This window comes from Pinus tabuliformis, chromosome 4_2, assembly GCF_031772625.1.
Source record: "Pinus tabuliformis cultivar Carrire ecotype Pingquan chromosome 4_2, CPIR1, whole genome shotgun sequence".
Lineage (NCBI taxonomy): Eukaryota > Viridiplantae > Streptophyta > Pinopsida > Pinales > Pinaceae > Pinus > Pinus tabuliformis.
In genome coordinates this window covers 114,119,193-114,132,716 of record NC_142304.1, presented here as the reverse complement: position 1 = coordinate 114,132,716, position 13,524 = coordinate 114,119,193, and the positions used below count along the sequence as shown (strand labels likewise).

At 40.6% G+C, this 13,524-nt stretch overlaps 1 pseudogene across 1 annotated transcript in view; it reads right to left on the bottom strand.

The window, feature by feature from the left end:
- The window catches only part of LOC149168521 (bifunctional protein FolD 2-like), a 411,410-nt pseudogene that overhangs the window by 279,742 nt on the left and 118,144 nt on the right, over nucleotides 1–13,524 (bottom strand). The window contains exon 2 of the transcript XR_016259750.1: nucleotides 1,864–2,047. The product of XR_016259750.1 is annotated as a bifunctional protein FolD 2-like (transcript). The remainder of the gene's footprint in view (nucleotides 1–1,863; nucleotides 2,048–13,524) is intronic.

Sequence of the window (13,524 nt, the reverse complement as noted above, 5' to 3'; positions counted from 1 at the left end):
ATACTAACTAATTATAATTAAAAGAAATTGTGTCCAAGTATACGGTAATGAATCAATTATTTAAGTGCTGAGTAAATACTTAACTCACGAGAATATAATGAACATATTAAGTGGGGTACTTAATGTGTGTATCGTCATCATAATATATTACTAGAATATATTATATGAAATAAAAGTAAATATGATGGGTAATACAAAGTATAAAAGGTAATATAATTATATTGTACAAAAGGGAAATTATATATATATATATATATATATATATATATATATTTGTTATACAAATTAAAAGAATTTTAATATAAATATTATATTAACTAAAAAAATTATAATACAAGTATTTCACAATCTAAAAGTAATAAAATATAAACAAAAATAATTATGAAATACAATTCATATAAGATTATAAATAGAGTCTCGGTTGTTAAATGAAGGCGGTGCCCCTAATCTATTAACCCATCCTATCAGAGGGCAATGACCGCCTGCAGAATTTCAGACAATAGTCTATTGAAGGTAGTGAAGAGATTGTGGGGCAAAGAAGGAACCTCGGGGTTTTAAGGAGAGGAGGAGTTTAGAAGGGAGAGTTTTCTTTTTGGTCTTTCACAAACAAAGGAGGAAATACCGAGAAAGTCACAGAAAGAGAGGAAGCTTGAGCCTTAATTGTTCTTGGAGCTTTGGGCATGGGGGCCAGAAGACCTCTATTTCGAATTCTTCTTGATCTGGAAACCGGAAAGGTTGATCCCAGATAGGCTGAAAGGAAAAGGGTCAGTTTGGTAGCAAGAGCAGGAGCAAACACAGTACGGATTCGCCTTCAAACGAGATTTTCAAGTAAGTCCCTAGTAATAAATTGTTAAATTCATATTGTCTGGTTAAATTGCAAATTAGGGCATTAGAATTGGTTTAAATTGTTAAATTTAGGTTCTCCGTTTAAATTCCAAAATTAGGGTGGTAGATCGTTTCTCCGTTGTTGTTCCAATGCAACTTACGTTGTTATTGAGATAAATCCAAAGCAATTCAAACGACTCTTCATAAACATAAATTTCTCTTACATACATGCTTACTTGAATTATATATAACAATCACTTGCTAGTAAAAGCTAAGAAGGTTTAGTATTCAGAAATACTCAATGGTCACCGAATTCATGTATCCTAGAGGAACACACGAAAACAAAATACTGATAACTGGAATAGAATCGAATCAATTTGAATCATCTATGCATCAATCTGACAAGTCACAAAATGTATACAAGGTTAAAGCACTGTTACATAATTTCACATAAAATAATGGCAATGACAATTTTAAAAGAGAATCTGCCTTCATATATAGGAAGGAGCAAGCTTGCAGTGATGATCGTTTTCTTTTTGGGGGGGAGGTAAGGGGGGCGGGGGTGGGGGGGGCGAGGGCGGAAGTTTTCCACCCAACTTCCCAACCATTAGCGATGTCATCAGTGGCCAGACCACACCTAACTTCCCAATCATTAACGATGTCATCTGTGGACAGACAACACATCATATTGAAAATTTGAACCTCATTATTCTTAACAAGATGGTTCCCACCCATAATCTGAAATATGTACGACCCTCACAAAATAGACTGCAAAATGTTTCCTTGTATGTCTGAAGCCAGCTAGGGGCTATTTGGCACATATATTCTAGTTCCTTAAACTAATAGAATTGCATGTTTGACAAATTTAAATACAAAGGACAGTAAAAAATAATTGTCATAATCTTAAGAACTCCTATTGTTTTTATATTCTCTTTTCTATTAATCGTAATTTTGAAAATTAGTCTGTATTCTGTACACGCAAATCTCCAAACTTCAAAACTGCCTCTATGAAGGAACTAGGAAGTTTTATTAATATACCATGTACTTGAGGATTGGCATTCAGATGAAGAACTGCATCAAGGACACTCTCTTCTGGTGCATCTCCTGGTAAGTCTACATCGATAGACTTTATGCCAACTTCTGCACATGCTTTCCTCTTCATACGTACATAAGTCTGGGAGTCTTTCCTCTCACCCACAATGACAACAGCCAGACCAGGAACCTAAAAAATTTGATAAAGATATTGATAATTAATAGCATTCTCTGAAGGATGTTTTAGCAGAAGCTTCAGTAGTTCAGTCCAGGCATACATTTGAAGCAAATTCTTACCAACTCAAAATCAAAGTCAATAAATAAAATATATGCAATCAGTTATGAGGTTAGGTATGCAAGAGATCTGTTAGCACCCATTCCAAGTTATATTGTAATTGATTCATGGGATAAATATCTTAGTGTGCCTTATTGTAGTTGATGTCAAGTACCATTGAGTTTTATGCTTCTCAAAAGTTAAGTTGGTGGTTTGTGTGACCATATTAACGGTCAATTTATGTTAATGCTAGTGGTTAGAGAGTTCTCACCTCCCAACCTGACTTGTATCATCACTGAATGTTCCATTTGAGAGACGAGGTAGGTGAGTTTTTGTCAAGGAAGATTTTGTCTTAGTATTTTTGCCCGAAGGAATTCAATTGTTCATATGTTGTGCAAATCTCCTTTAGATATTGGCTTTATTTGATTGCTGTGATTCTTCTGTTCTGAATGCATTGTAATTCCTCTTCATGTTGGCGTGTTACAAAAATTATCCAACATTTGCACTACCCAGGAAAATCACAATTTCTACCATTTGGTATGGTTGTCATTGTTACCTTTCAGAACTGCATCCTTCAATGCCAAGTCCCTGACATTAATGGACCAACCCTGAGGGCACTTTACGAAAGCTGCCCACTATTACCACAACAGCCGACTCCTCTCACTTCTTGCTCTTTCTTTTCCAGCTCAAGGGGGGATCAGGTTCTCATTCCTTGACTGCTCAACATGATTCATGAAAAATACAAGAACATAATATAAGATTTGGTGGTGGAACCTATCAAGACTAATGCCTACTGGCTAGGGTATGGAGTCAAAAGAAGTTTTGAACAGAGACCTGACTAGACATGGACAAAGCCCATGGTGTGCCCCACTTTGGGAAAATCCCAAAGCATATGACACAGACATATGACCTCAATACCAATGCCAGGATGAAAAATCCTGATATTATAGGAAACAGGTTGACACACAAACTTGCTGCCAAAACCGAGTTAAATAAAAGGGAATGCAAATAACTACACCAGGTCAGAGTTGCAGATCAATCATAGTCTGATAGATAGCTGAAATAACTTGAACCCTGTTACAATGAACCTTCATGGATCTTGAATCACAACCTCAGTCTATAAATGCCTCATAAGCCAAGGGAAGATGCCTTCACACTAGCCTATGATAACAAAGTGACTCAGCAAATCATAAAAATGCAGCAATTATCAAACAATACCGATATGCAGAAAAAGAGAGATGGAAACTTAATCAATCACTTCATTATCATCTAAAGCCAATCAGCTGTTACAAATAATGAGGAGCAAATCCCCCAGGATCCATCCCTCTAGAAGAGTTCACTCTTCTCTACTTATAGATTTCAATTACAATGAAACACTGATCATCTATATTCCTTGGGCTGTATTTGACAATCTCCAACTAAAATGCTCCATACCTCTTGATTAATGGGTGTGGTATTCAATAGCTGTAGCAGCTTCAAGTCTTTGTTGATCAAATGACTTTTCTTCCTTAAAACAGGTGCATGCCCTCCAACTCCAGGTAGTTTATCTTTATCATTCTAACTCATTGCTTAATGGCCATACACCCCTGTATCAAGAATAATGACTGCTGCAACAATAAGGTGAGATCCACCTCTTAAGAACTTTCAAAATTGATCACTGGGCATTAGTCAATGGTCAATAGTGATCATCCTTCATTTATACCTAATAAATTAATAATCCATATCGTTTGCAATTTTTAAGATCACAGAAAGCCGGTTCTGATCTCCACCACTATTTATTCATGTGATTTGCTAGCAATACCTTATATTTATAAATAAGTTCATTGTTAATTCTGTCTCTCCCACAATCTGCTATTTTATTCTTCACAAATAGGCAAAGAGTCAGAGATTTTTATTGAAAACCATTCACCTAAAATAATGGCACATGTATTATATATTGCAGAGCTATGATGGAGGGTATTAGGTGAGTGAGACAGATGACATTGCGGGCTGCCATTTAGGATTTTGTAATGTTCTTAAACAGGAATTTAAATGATATTTCAAATAAACAAATAGTGCAGCAGCATAAAACTAAAAACATGTACCAAACAACCATGAAACACTGTAAAACTGGAACTGCTGAGCCATATATTATGAAATATAAGAGCATGAGTACAATATATGAATGAAGTGGTGCACCTGGGCTTGTTTCAAAGACAAGTTGAACCAAACTCAGGTGATGGAATAGCTGGAAAGATGGTTGTTCAGTTGCTGCACCACTATGCAATGCGTTGTCCCAGAGAACTGTTGTTCTGTTGATTTCGACCTGATGGAATGTGCCCAACAACCGCCCAGAAATTTTTGTCCTTTCAGCCTTAGACTCCTTGGACAAAACCCAGGAAAACCCAGAAGCTCTGAAACCAGATTCATCCATTTTTGGCGAAGTGTCCGGATCCTACAAATCGGACACGATTTGAGGGGATTCGAATCCCAAAAATGGGACACGACGTGTCTTAACGGGACACGATCGAATCCCGATCATGTCCCATTAGGACATATCGTGTCTTGATTTTGGGATTCGAATCCCGTAAAAGTGAAACCCGCGGGCTTTAAAACAACGCATTCCTTTTTATTTTCTACCATTTCTCTCATTCCTTTTTGCAAACAGTGAGCTGTGGGTTTGCTGCTAGAAGTTTGGAACAAGGAGCTAAGCGTTTGGAGCGTTTGGCAAGGAGATTCAAGCACTGGGTAAGTGCATTTCATCTCTATTTTTTTTGCATTTCTATTACAGCAGTTTGTATATGCATTTCTTTTACAAATTTGTGTATGTTTTGTTTATTTTTTTTACAGTATTCATGGCTTAATCAAGGGCAGCAAGTAGGGGGCAAAGGAAGGGGAAGAATGTCCCCATTGGAGATGCCCCTCCTCCCCCAATATCATCAAAGTCTGCTTCAAGTAATGTTGAGGGAAGACTTCCTCCAAAAGACAACATTGAGAAATATCCCTTGTGGAAATATGTCACAAGAGAGGATGGGCCAGGCACCAAGGGGAAGGGAGGAGGCAATGTGCATTGGAGATGCAACTTTTGCCACAGTGCTTTCACAAGCACATATTACTGTGTGAAAGGCCATTTGTTGGCTTTACCAGGTTGTGGAGTTGGAGCTTGTAAAGTTGTTCCTTTACAAGAGAGGAAAGAAACAGAAAAAAAAGTTCACTGTTGGTATGGCAAATGTGGCTGCAAAATCAAGAAAAACCAAGAATGATGACCCCCTTCCATTTTTGAGGAAAGGCACCACCAAATTTCCATTTGAGAGTTCTATTGGGGGACAAGCAGCAAAAAGAAAGGCAATTTCACTTGGTCCAATGGACAAGATTTTTCAAAAAGAGAAACGGGAAGAGCTTGATCTCACCATTGCCTTCTTTTTCTATCAAAACTTCATATCCTTTAATGTTGCATGCTCACCTCTATTTATTGAGATATGCCGAGCTCTAACTCATGGGTCTCCATCATGGTATGTGCCTCCTGGTTCAGAGAAGCTTAGAACCACATTGTTGACGAAAGCAAAAAAAGAGGTGCAAAACATGCTTGAGCCTATTAAAGCATCATGGTCAACATCTAGGGTTAGGATTGTTTTTGATGGATGGACAGATCCAGCATGACACCCACTCATCAACTTCATGGTGTCTTCCTTGAATGGTCTAGTTTTCTTGAAAGCAGTGGATAAACTTGGAGAATACAAGGATGCACAATTTATGGGTGAGAAATTTATTAAAGTTATTGAAGATGTAGGTGTTGATTCTTGTGTGCAAATCATTACAGATAATGCACATGTTTGCAAGGCTGCTGGCATGATTGTGGAAGCTTAATATCCACAAGTGTTTTGGACACCTTGCATTGTCCATTCATTGAACTTAGCGCTGAAATCCATTGCTTCTAATGTGTTTTGGATTGGTAACATAATTGAGGATGCACAACATATCCGTAACTTTGTGCAAAATCATACAAATGCCCTCACTATCTACAAGGAGTACAACAATCTATCATTGTTGAAGATTGTTGATACATGGTTTGCCTCTTCATTCATCATGTTGAAGAGGTTGAGGGAGGTCAAGACCACTCTTGGCGCCATGGATATTTCTGAGTTCTGGTCTTTTTGGAGAAAGACAGATCAAGTAGCCTCTAAAAGAGTGAAGGACACAGTGCTGGATGATGCTTGGTGGGAGAGGGTAGATCTAGTTATTCAGATCATGGACTCTATCATTTCTTTGCTTCGATTTGCAGATACAAACAAACTCATCCTAGGAGAGATTTATGAGGGATAGGATTCTATGATTGAGTCTGTGAGGAGCATTATTCTACAAAGTGAGGCAGCAGGAGAAGGACCCCCCCCGCGAGTGTAGGAGAAGGACTACATCTACGTAGTTGTCGACAGATTGACCAAATATGCCCACTTTTTCGCCATCCCCACCAAATACACGACTGCACAGGTTGCAGAACTGTTCTTTCGGGAGATTTTCAAGTTGCATGGGCTCCCCAAGAACATTGTGAGTGATAGGGACAACAAGTTCATGGGAGGCTTTTGGCAGGAACTTTTCAGATTGGTAGGGACCGAGCTCACTCCTAGCACCAACTACCATCCTCAGACAGATGGCTAGACCGAGAGGGTTAATCAGTGGCTAGAGGGGTACCTGAGGAACTACGTGACCGGTCAGCAGAGGGCTTGGATTCGGTGGTTGCATCTGGGCGAGTACTGCTACAACACCACTCACCACATGTCCATTGGTATGACTCCTTTCCGTGCTTTATATGGATATGATGCATTATCTTTTGCTGACATTGTTTTTGGAGACAGTCGGGCCGCAAAGGCCAAAGACTAAGTCCAAGAGAGCCAAGGCACCCTGAAGGCTCTCAAGGATAACTTCATCATAGCCCAAAATCAGCAGAAGGTGTATGCAGACTGGCACAGGACGGAGAGTCATTTCGAGGAGGGGGACTTGGTGTACCTCCACCTACAGCCTTATAGGTAGTCCACGCTAAAGCAGAAGGGGGTCGAGAAGCTACAACCACACTTCTATGGGCCCTACCGGGTGATTAGACGAGTGGGAGAGCTGTCTTATGAGCTAGAGATGCCTCAGGGGAGCAGGATCCACAATGTAGTTCATGTCTCATGCCTTAAAAAGGTGTTGGGACAGCAGGTGACAGTAGCAGTTGATTTACCCCCACTGGATGATGGGGGGCACTTGGTTTTGGACCCTGAGGCCATCTTTGAGAGCAGGGAAAGGAAACTAAGGAGCAAGACCATCAGGGAGTTCTTGGTGCATTAAAAGAAATTTCCAGATGAGGATGCCACCTGGGAGGGTGAGCACATTTTGGAACACCAATCTTTGAGGTTGCATGGGGGCAAGCAACATTTGGGAGGGGAACACTGTCATGTACCTTACCAAATACATTTGTAATATGGTGTTGCTACACAATTTTGCACAATTTTGGCTTAAGGAAGAGAACCCAACATTTTCGACTTAGGGACTTAGGAGGCAATTTGACTTTATTTGGCTGCTAGTGGGATGTGGGGAACACCCACATGAGAATTCGGATTGGGCCATTCGACTGGGTTGGAGGGAAGTCGAATCGCTGGATGGAGGGGCCCACATGAGGCAAGGAAGGCCCAAGGAGTTACAAGGAGGAAGAAACTCTGATTTGGTTTCATTCTTACCCCTTGCAAACAAAATTACTTTACTGTTCGCTTAGCTGCTTCGCTGACCCAACCGGCTGTTTAGCCACGAATATACCAAGTGGGAGATTCAACCTTTCCTTCGGGGGACCTTCCGTGCTCGCCCTAGGGAGGCAGTTCCGTAGTTATTTCAGGAGATCTGGGAGTGTGTTGCAGCATTCTCATTCAGCCACAAACAAGGAGTGCGGATTTTTGGCTAGTTGGAGAATACGAAGAAGGAGTTGGTGCTATCAGTGATCAACCATTTGCCAGGACAGTTATAGGATTGGGAGAGTAGCAGTAGGCCAATATTCCTTGTGAGTTTTGGAGCCAGTATCCCAGCAATTCGAATTACTGGACTTGGGGACAGTGCAAAGGGCCAGTCCAGCATTTTCGTGTAGCTTAGGAGTAGGTGCCATGGGCCGAGAGCCCATCAGAGGAGTCAGGGGATTGATAGTAGGGGTCAACCCGGCACTTTGGGGCCATTTTGAGGAGGATTTATAAATAGATTCTAGCAGGTCAAGTTTTGCAGTTGTAGCTGAAGTTGGGCTCCAAGGGGGTCGAATTTCAGAAGTCTAAACTAGCTAAAATCCTTCATGGGTTTTTATGGGTTTAGGCCAAGGAATCTAGGGTTAAAATCATATAATTTCCTGGGCATAGGAAGTGGACCTTTCAGCGATTCGAACTTCAGGAGAAAGGTAGTTTTTTGGGCAGTGCAATGCAGATTGGTGCAGCAGTTGGAGCAATCATTGGATCAACCATTTTCTCACCTGGGTTTGGTCATGCTTGTCCACTGAGACAAGCCCAAGTGTACCATTATATTATCATTTGTATTTTTCCCTTAAAACAATAATAAAATGGCTCAGCAGTTCCATATTTGCAACATTTCTATGGGTGTTTAATGTGTATTTCGTTTTTATATTTTTATGCACAGATTATTTGCTTTATATCACTTGTATTCCTAGTTAGGAACATTACACAACAAAAGAAGCAAAAGACACAACTCCCAGATATGACCATTCAAAATGAGGAAGAGCAACAAACTATTGTTATGAGTGGTTTGCAGTTTCTACAGGGTCAGTAGAACTCCTCCCTGACATCCCATCCTCTTCAGCCTCATAGAATCCTTCAGACAAGTCACAGTCAACAAACTTGGTTGAACTAGATGACCCCAATCTCTTCAGCAAGTTTTTCCAGATTAAGCAGAAGAATGAAACCCTAAAGGCCAGCAACTATGCTCAGTTTTGGAAGCAGACTTCTCCCTCCCAACACAGGTCGTTAACAACATTTTACAGTGAAAAAGGAAGAATGCAAATGGCATTCTTACAGGCTCAAGTGCCATCTCCAAAAACTTATGCTAATTATAAGAAAACCATTTTCTCATTTGATACAAATTAATACACTCTATTGATCAAATGGATATTTCATAAACAGTCTAGAAAAATGATTTTCTCCACCATGACAAACACTGCCATAGAGCTTTCAAAGTTAAGGACATCTCTCTCAAATGTCCAAACTCAATTGAAATTGGAAAAGATTTCTTCATTAGCAAAGGACACTAGAATTAAAACATTGGAAGATTTGGTGAATAAGCTGGGATATGATCCCGGTGATGTCAAAGCAGTGAAGGAGGTCATCAAGAAGAAGAATGTAGACATTGCAACACTTAGGAAACAGCTGAAACTACCTTCTACAAAAGATCAATTGACAAAAGAGATTGAAGAAAGTGAACAACATAAGGAAGACATGCTAAAACTGATCATTGAGCAAAATATATACATGAACGAGATGGAGGAACAGATTGAGAAACTCCTTAAAGAAAATGAAGAGGTTGCACAATTAATTACAGCTCCAGTGACATCCATACCCATAATAGTTGCAGATACAGCAGGAGATTCAACATCAACACCTAATGATTTAAATAAAGTTGTGCAGGACTTGGCTCCAGCAAAAGCTCAAACATGTAGAAGCACAAAATATTAAAAATGATTCTCTTTTGGTGGAAGAGATGCAGAAATCTCACCAACTGGCCAAGAAGATTGACCAATTGGAAAATCAGTCACTAATGGCTCACACCTTGGCCCAAGCCAAGGAAAGGATCTGGGTAGATATCAATCATGCCATAACTGAGGTTTGGCCATCTATCCAAATTATATTTGAGCAAGAAGAGTTAATCGATAGATGCAGAACAACTATTGAACAGGTCAGAACAACATTGGGGCAAAATCCAGCAGAATCCACTTCCATGATCAACTATTGAACAGGTCAGAACAACATTGGGGCAAAAATCAGCAGAGGCAACTTCCATGATCAGAATCTTGAATTCAAAGACCAGGTCAGAGTTGGAACAGATTCAAATTGCAAACAGAACAAAGACTATTCTGGAGATCAAACGTTATTACAGAAAAGGAATTTAATGACTCAATTGGAGACCAAGTCTCAAGCTCTAGAAAATGTTGTCCAGAGATTTCACACTAAATTCAATTTACTAAATCAAAGAGGACTGCCAGGGCTAGTAGCACCAAATGACAAACTAATCAGCTTGGAAGATTACTGTGAGAAGCTTTACAGCATTGCCACAGATACATCAAAGTTTGCAGGTATTAAGGGACATGTCACAGGGAAAGCATTTATTGAAGCATTAGAGTTTGATTTAACTATCAAACATGAAATCAAACATATCTTCATCAACAAGCCAACTTTCGAGAAGTATACTGAGGTAGATGAAGTATATAGAAAGCTAATAAATCTTTCTATACCAACTGATGAAAGATGGGATGAGTTATGTGATACCATTGAGTAAAAAGGTTTTATCTCCAACAGACAGACAATAGGACAGAATTTTGGGGGCCCAAGTCATCAACAACTTCCTCGAAGATAGTGCCAGCATCTCAGTAGTTTAAGCAGTTCTATATTTTTGTACTATTTTTGTAAATTAGTTTAGATGTTTCTAGAGTCTTATATTTTTGTATAAATAAACAGTGATTCGATGTATTAAGGGTTGAACCCTTGCATGAGTTTTTCTAAAGCAGAATTGTATCAGACTGAATTCACTTCACATTAATGAAAGGATTCTGGATTTGCTTCAAACAACTTGTTTCTTTGTGAGTTTGTCTTAATGTTTTCACTTCATTTTTGTTATTCTACATGTATTTAAGTTTTATGAAGATAATTGGGTAAGAGAAAACTGAATATCAATCTATCTTAAAGCCCCATGAAGTTATAATCTATTTTAGGGAATAGTTTATTGGACTGCTTGTCTTTATAAGCTCTGTTGATTTAGGGTAGCATCGGATATGCTCTAGCCACGAAATTTGGTGGAGAGGTTGGGGCACATGAGATCTCCAATACCCAGAAAGGGTTTGGGCAAATTCTAAACAGATCAGGAGATATTAGAATAATTAATATTTTTAATGGAGTCCCTAAATCTAAACTTAGGGAAAATAAAATATTAATGTGTATTAATATGAATCTGTGTTAAAGTGGTCCAAAAGACATGGATCAAGCCAGATCTAATCTTAGCTGTTGATTAGGGACTTAATCTCGGCCGTTGAGATGTCAATAGGAAAAGTATAAGAGGAGGCTTGAGGGTCACTTGGAAAACACCAGAGTGATCAGTCATTCTATTCTCTAGAGCGGGGTTTGCTAAGAGAGATAGAACCAGTGATCGGAAGAGTAGCTGAGGGGCATTGAGTACAGAGAAATAGAGAAGGCAAAGATTGTGCCGAGAGAGCAGTGCAGCAGCCAAGGAGAGTAACGCAGAGCCAGCAAGGGCTCACGTAGGGCCATGCAGAGCCAACCAAGTGTTGCGCAGAGCACCAGAGAGGCCAACGTGTCTGACGCAGAGGCCGAGGAAGCTAACGCAGGGCCTCATGGGGTTGACGCAGGCCAAGAAAGGCTAACACAGGGCCAGCGTGAGACAGAGAGGGCCTGACGTTGTCTAGATTGGGCAGACGCGGGGGTTGCAGAGCAATTTTGTGCTGACGAGCTGCGGGAAGGATTTTCTGGGGTTTCAGCGAAGAGATTTCTCTCAAACTGTGAGGTATAGCTGCTAAGGAAATTCTCTGTTGGGTAGGCCAGTTTCGACACCCAGATTGTACTTTGATATTTCTTAATAAGAAAACCCTCAGATAGTTGCACTAGTTTTCCCGCATTGGGTTTTTCTGGGGACATTGGTCCAAAAATAATGGTGTCATGTGGTGTGTTTGTTCTTGTTTCTTTTAGTTGCTGATCTGTAATATGTTGAGCATGCACTAGTGTTTATTTTCAGTATTTACTTTGTAAATAACTTGTTAAAGAAAAATAACAAGTAGGTAGGAATAAATCAAAAAAAGTGCATGAAGGGTTTCTAAACTAAGTAAACTTACAAACTTCAACATGGTATCAGAACGTGATTGCAGATCACAGAAGGACTAAAAGACATCAGCCAAGCGGAGCAATAGTAGCAGAAAACAATTGTCCCGAGGTGACAGAAGCTATTTCTAGCAACGTAGAAGCCAAGAAGTGTGACACAGAGCTAGCCAGAGCCACGAAGAAGAAGGTGGGAGCTGCAGGCCAGCATTGCTAACGCAGAGGGCCAGAGGGCTGACACAGGGCATCCTAGCGCTGACGCAGACCCATCTAGGGTGACGCAGAGCCAACGTGAGGCAGAGAGGGGCTGACGCAGTTCACAGAGAGGCAATCGTTGGAGTCTAGAAGGCTGCAAAAATATTGCAGAGTGGAGCTAGTGAGGTACTGTAGTTAGAACAGTACCTGACAGAGCAAGGCCAAAGGAGTTGTTACCAAGGGTTTCTAGCCAAGGAACCTGGATCAGCAGTGCAGTTGCACAAGACGATCAGAGTGGGGGGCATCTCAAGAAGCGGCAAAAGGATTTCCACGAGGGAAATCAGGACTCAGAGGGAGTCCAGAAGAGAACTCCCAAACGGTAAGTAGAGACTCAGAGGAGTCGAACAAAGAACTTCCAAGAGAGAAGTAGAGGAGCGTCATGGCACTACATGGGGTAAGAGACCAGGATAGACTGGATGGAGCATCGAACTTCGCAGTCTGGAAGGCCAGAATCTTATTAGTGCTTAATAGGAATCATGTCAAGAACTACGCCTTGAAGGTTATAGCTATCCCAGTCGACCCCAACGATAGCAAAAAGTGTGAAGAGGCGATGGCGAGGGTCAAGTGCATTATCCTTGATGGGGTCAAGGATCATGTGGTACCACATATAACCGAGAAGGAAATGGCAGTTGAGATGCGGGAAGCTCTCAAGAACCTGTACCAACATACTTCTGTGCAGAGAAGAATGTCACTCGAGAACCAGATGAGGTCATATCAGATGAAGGGTCAATCAATTGACACCGTCCTCGGAGAACTGAATGAGATCCGAGACCAGTTGACTGCTATAGGAGCGACACCGAATTAGGAAATTATGGTGAGGACAACCCTGAATGATGTCTCAGAAGATTGGGAAGTGTTTGTCTAGAGTATCCTGGGCAGAGGGACTTTCCCACCTTGGGACGAAATGTGGGCAGCTCTTCGCTATGAAGAGATCAGATGGCAGTCAAAGACAGGTAGCAACATCAAAGGGATCAAGGTCAAGCAGGCAGAGGAGGATGTGGCCATAGCATCTAAGGGAAAGCAAGAGAAGCGGAAGAAGAAAGATCTCTCCAAGATCAAGTGCTTCCACTGTGGGGAGATGGGTCATTATGCGACCTA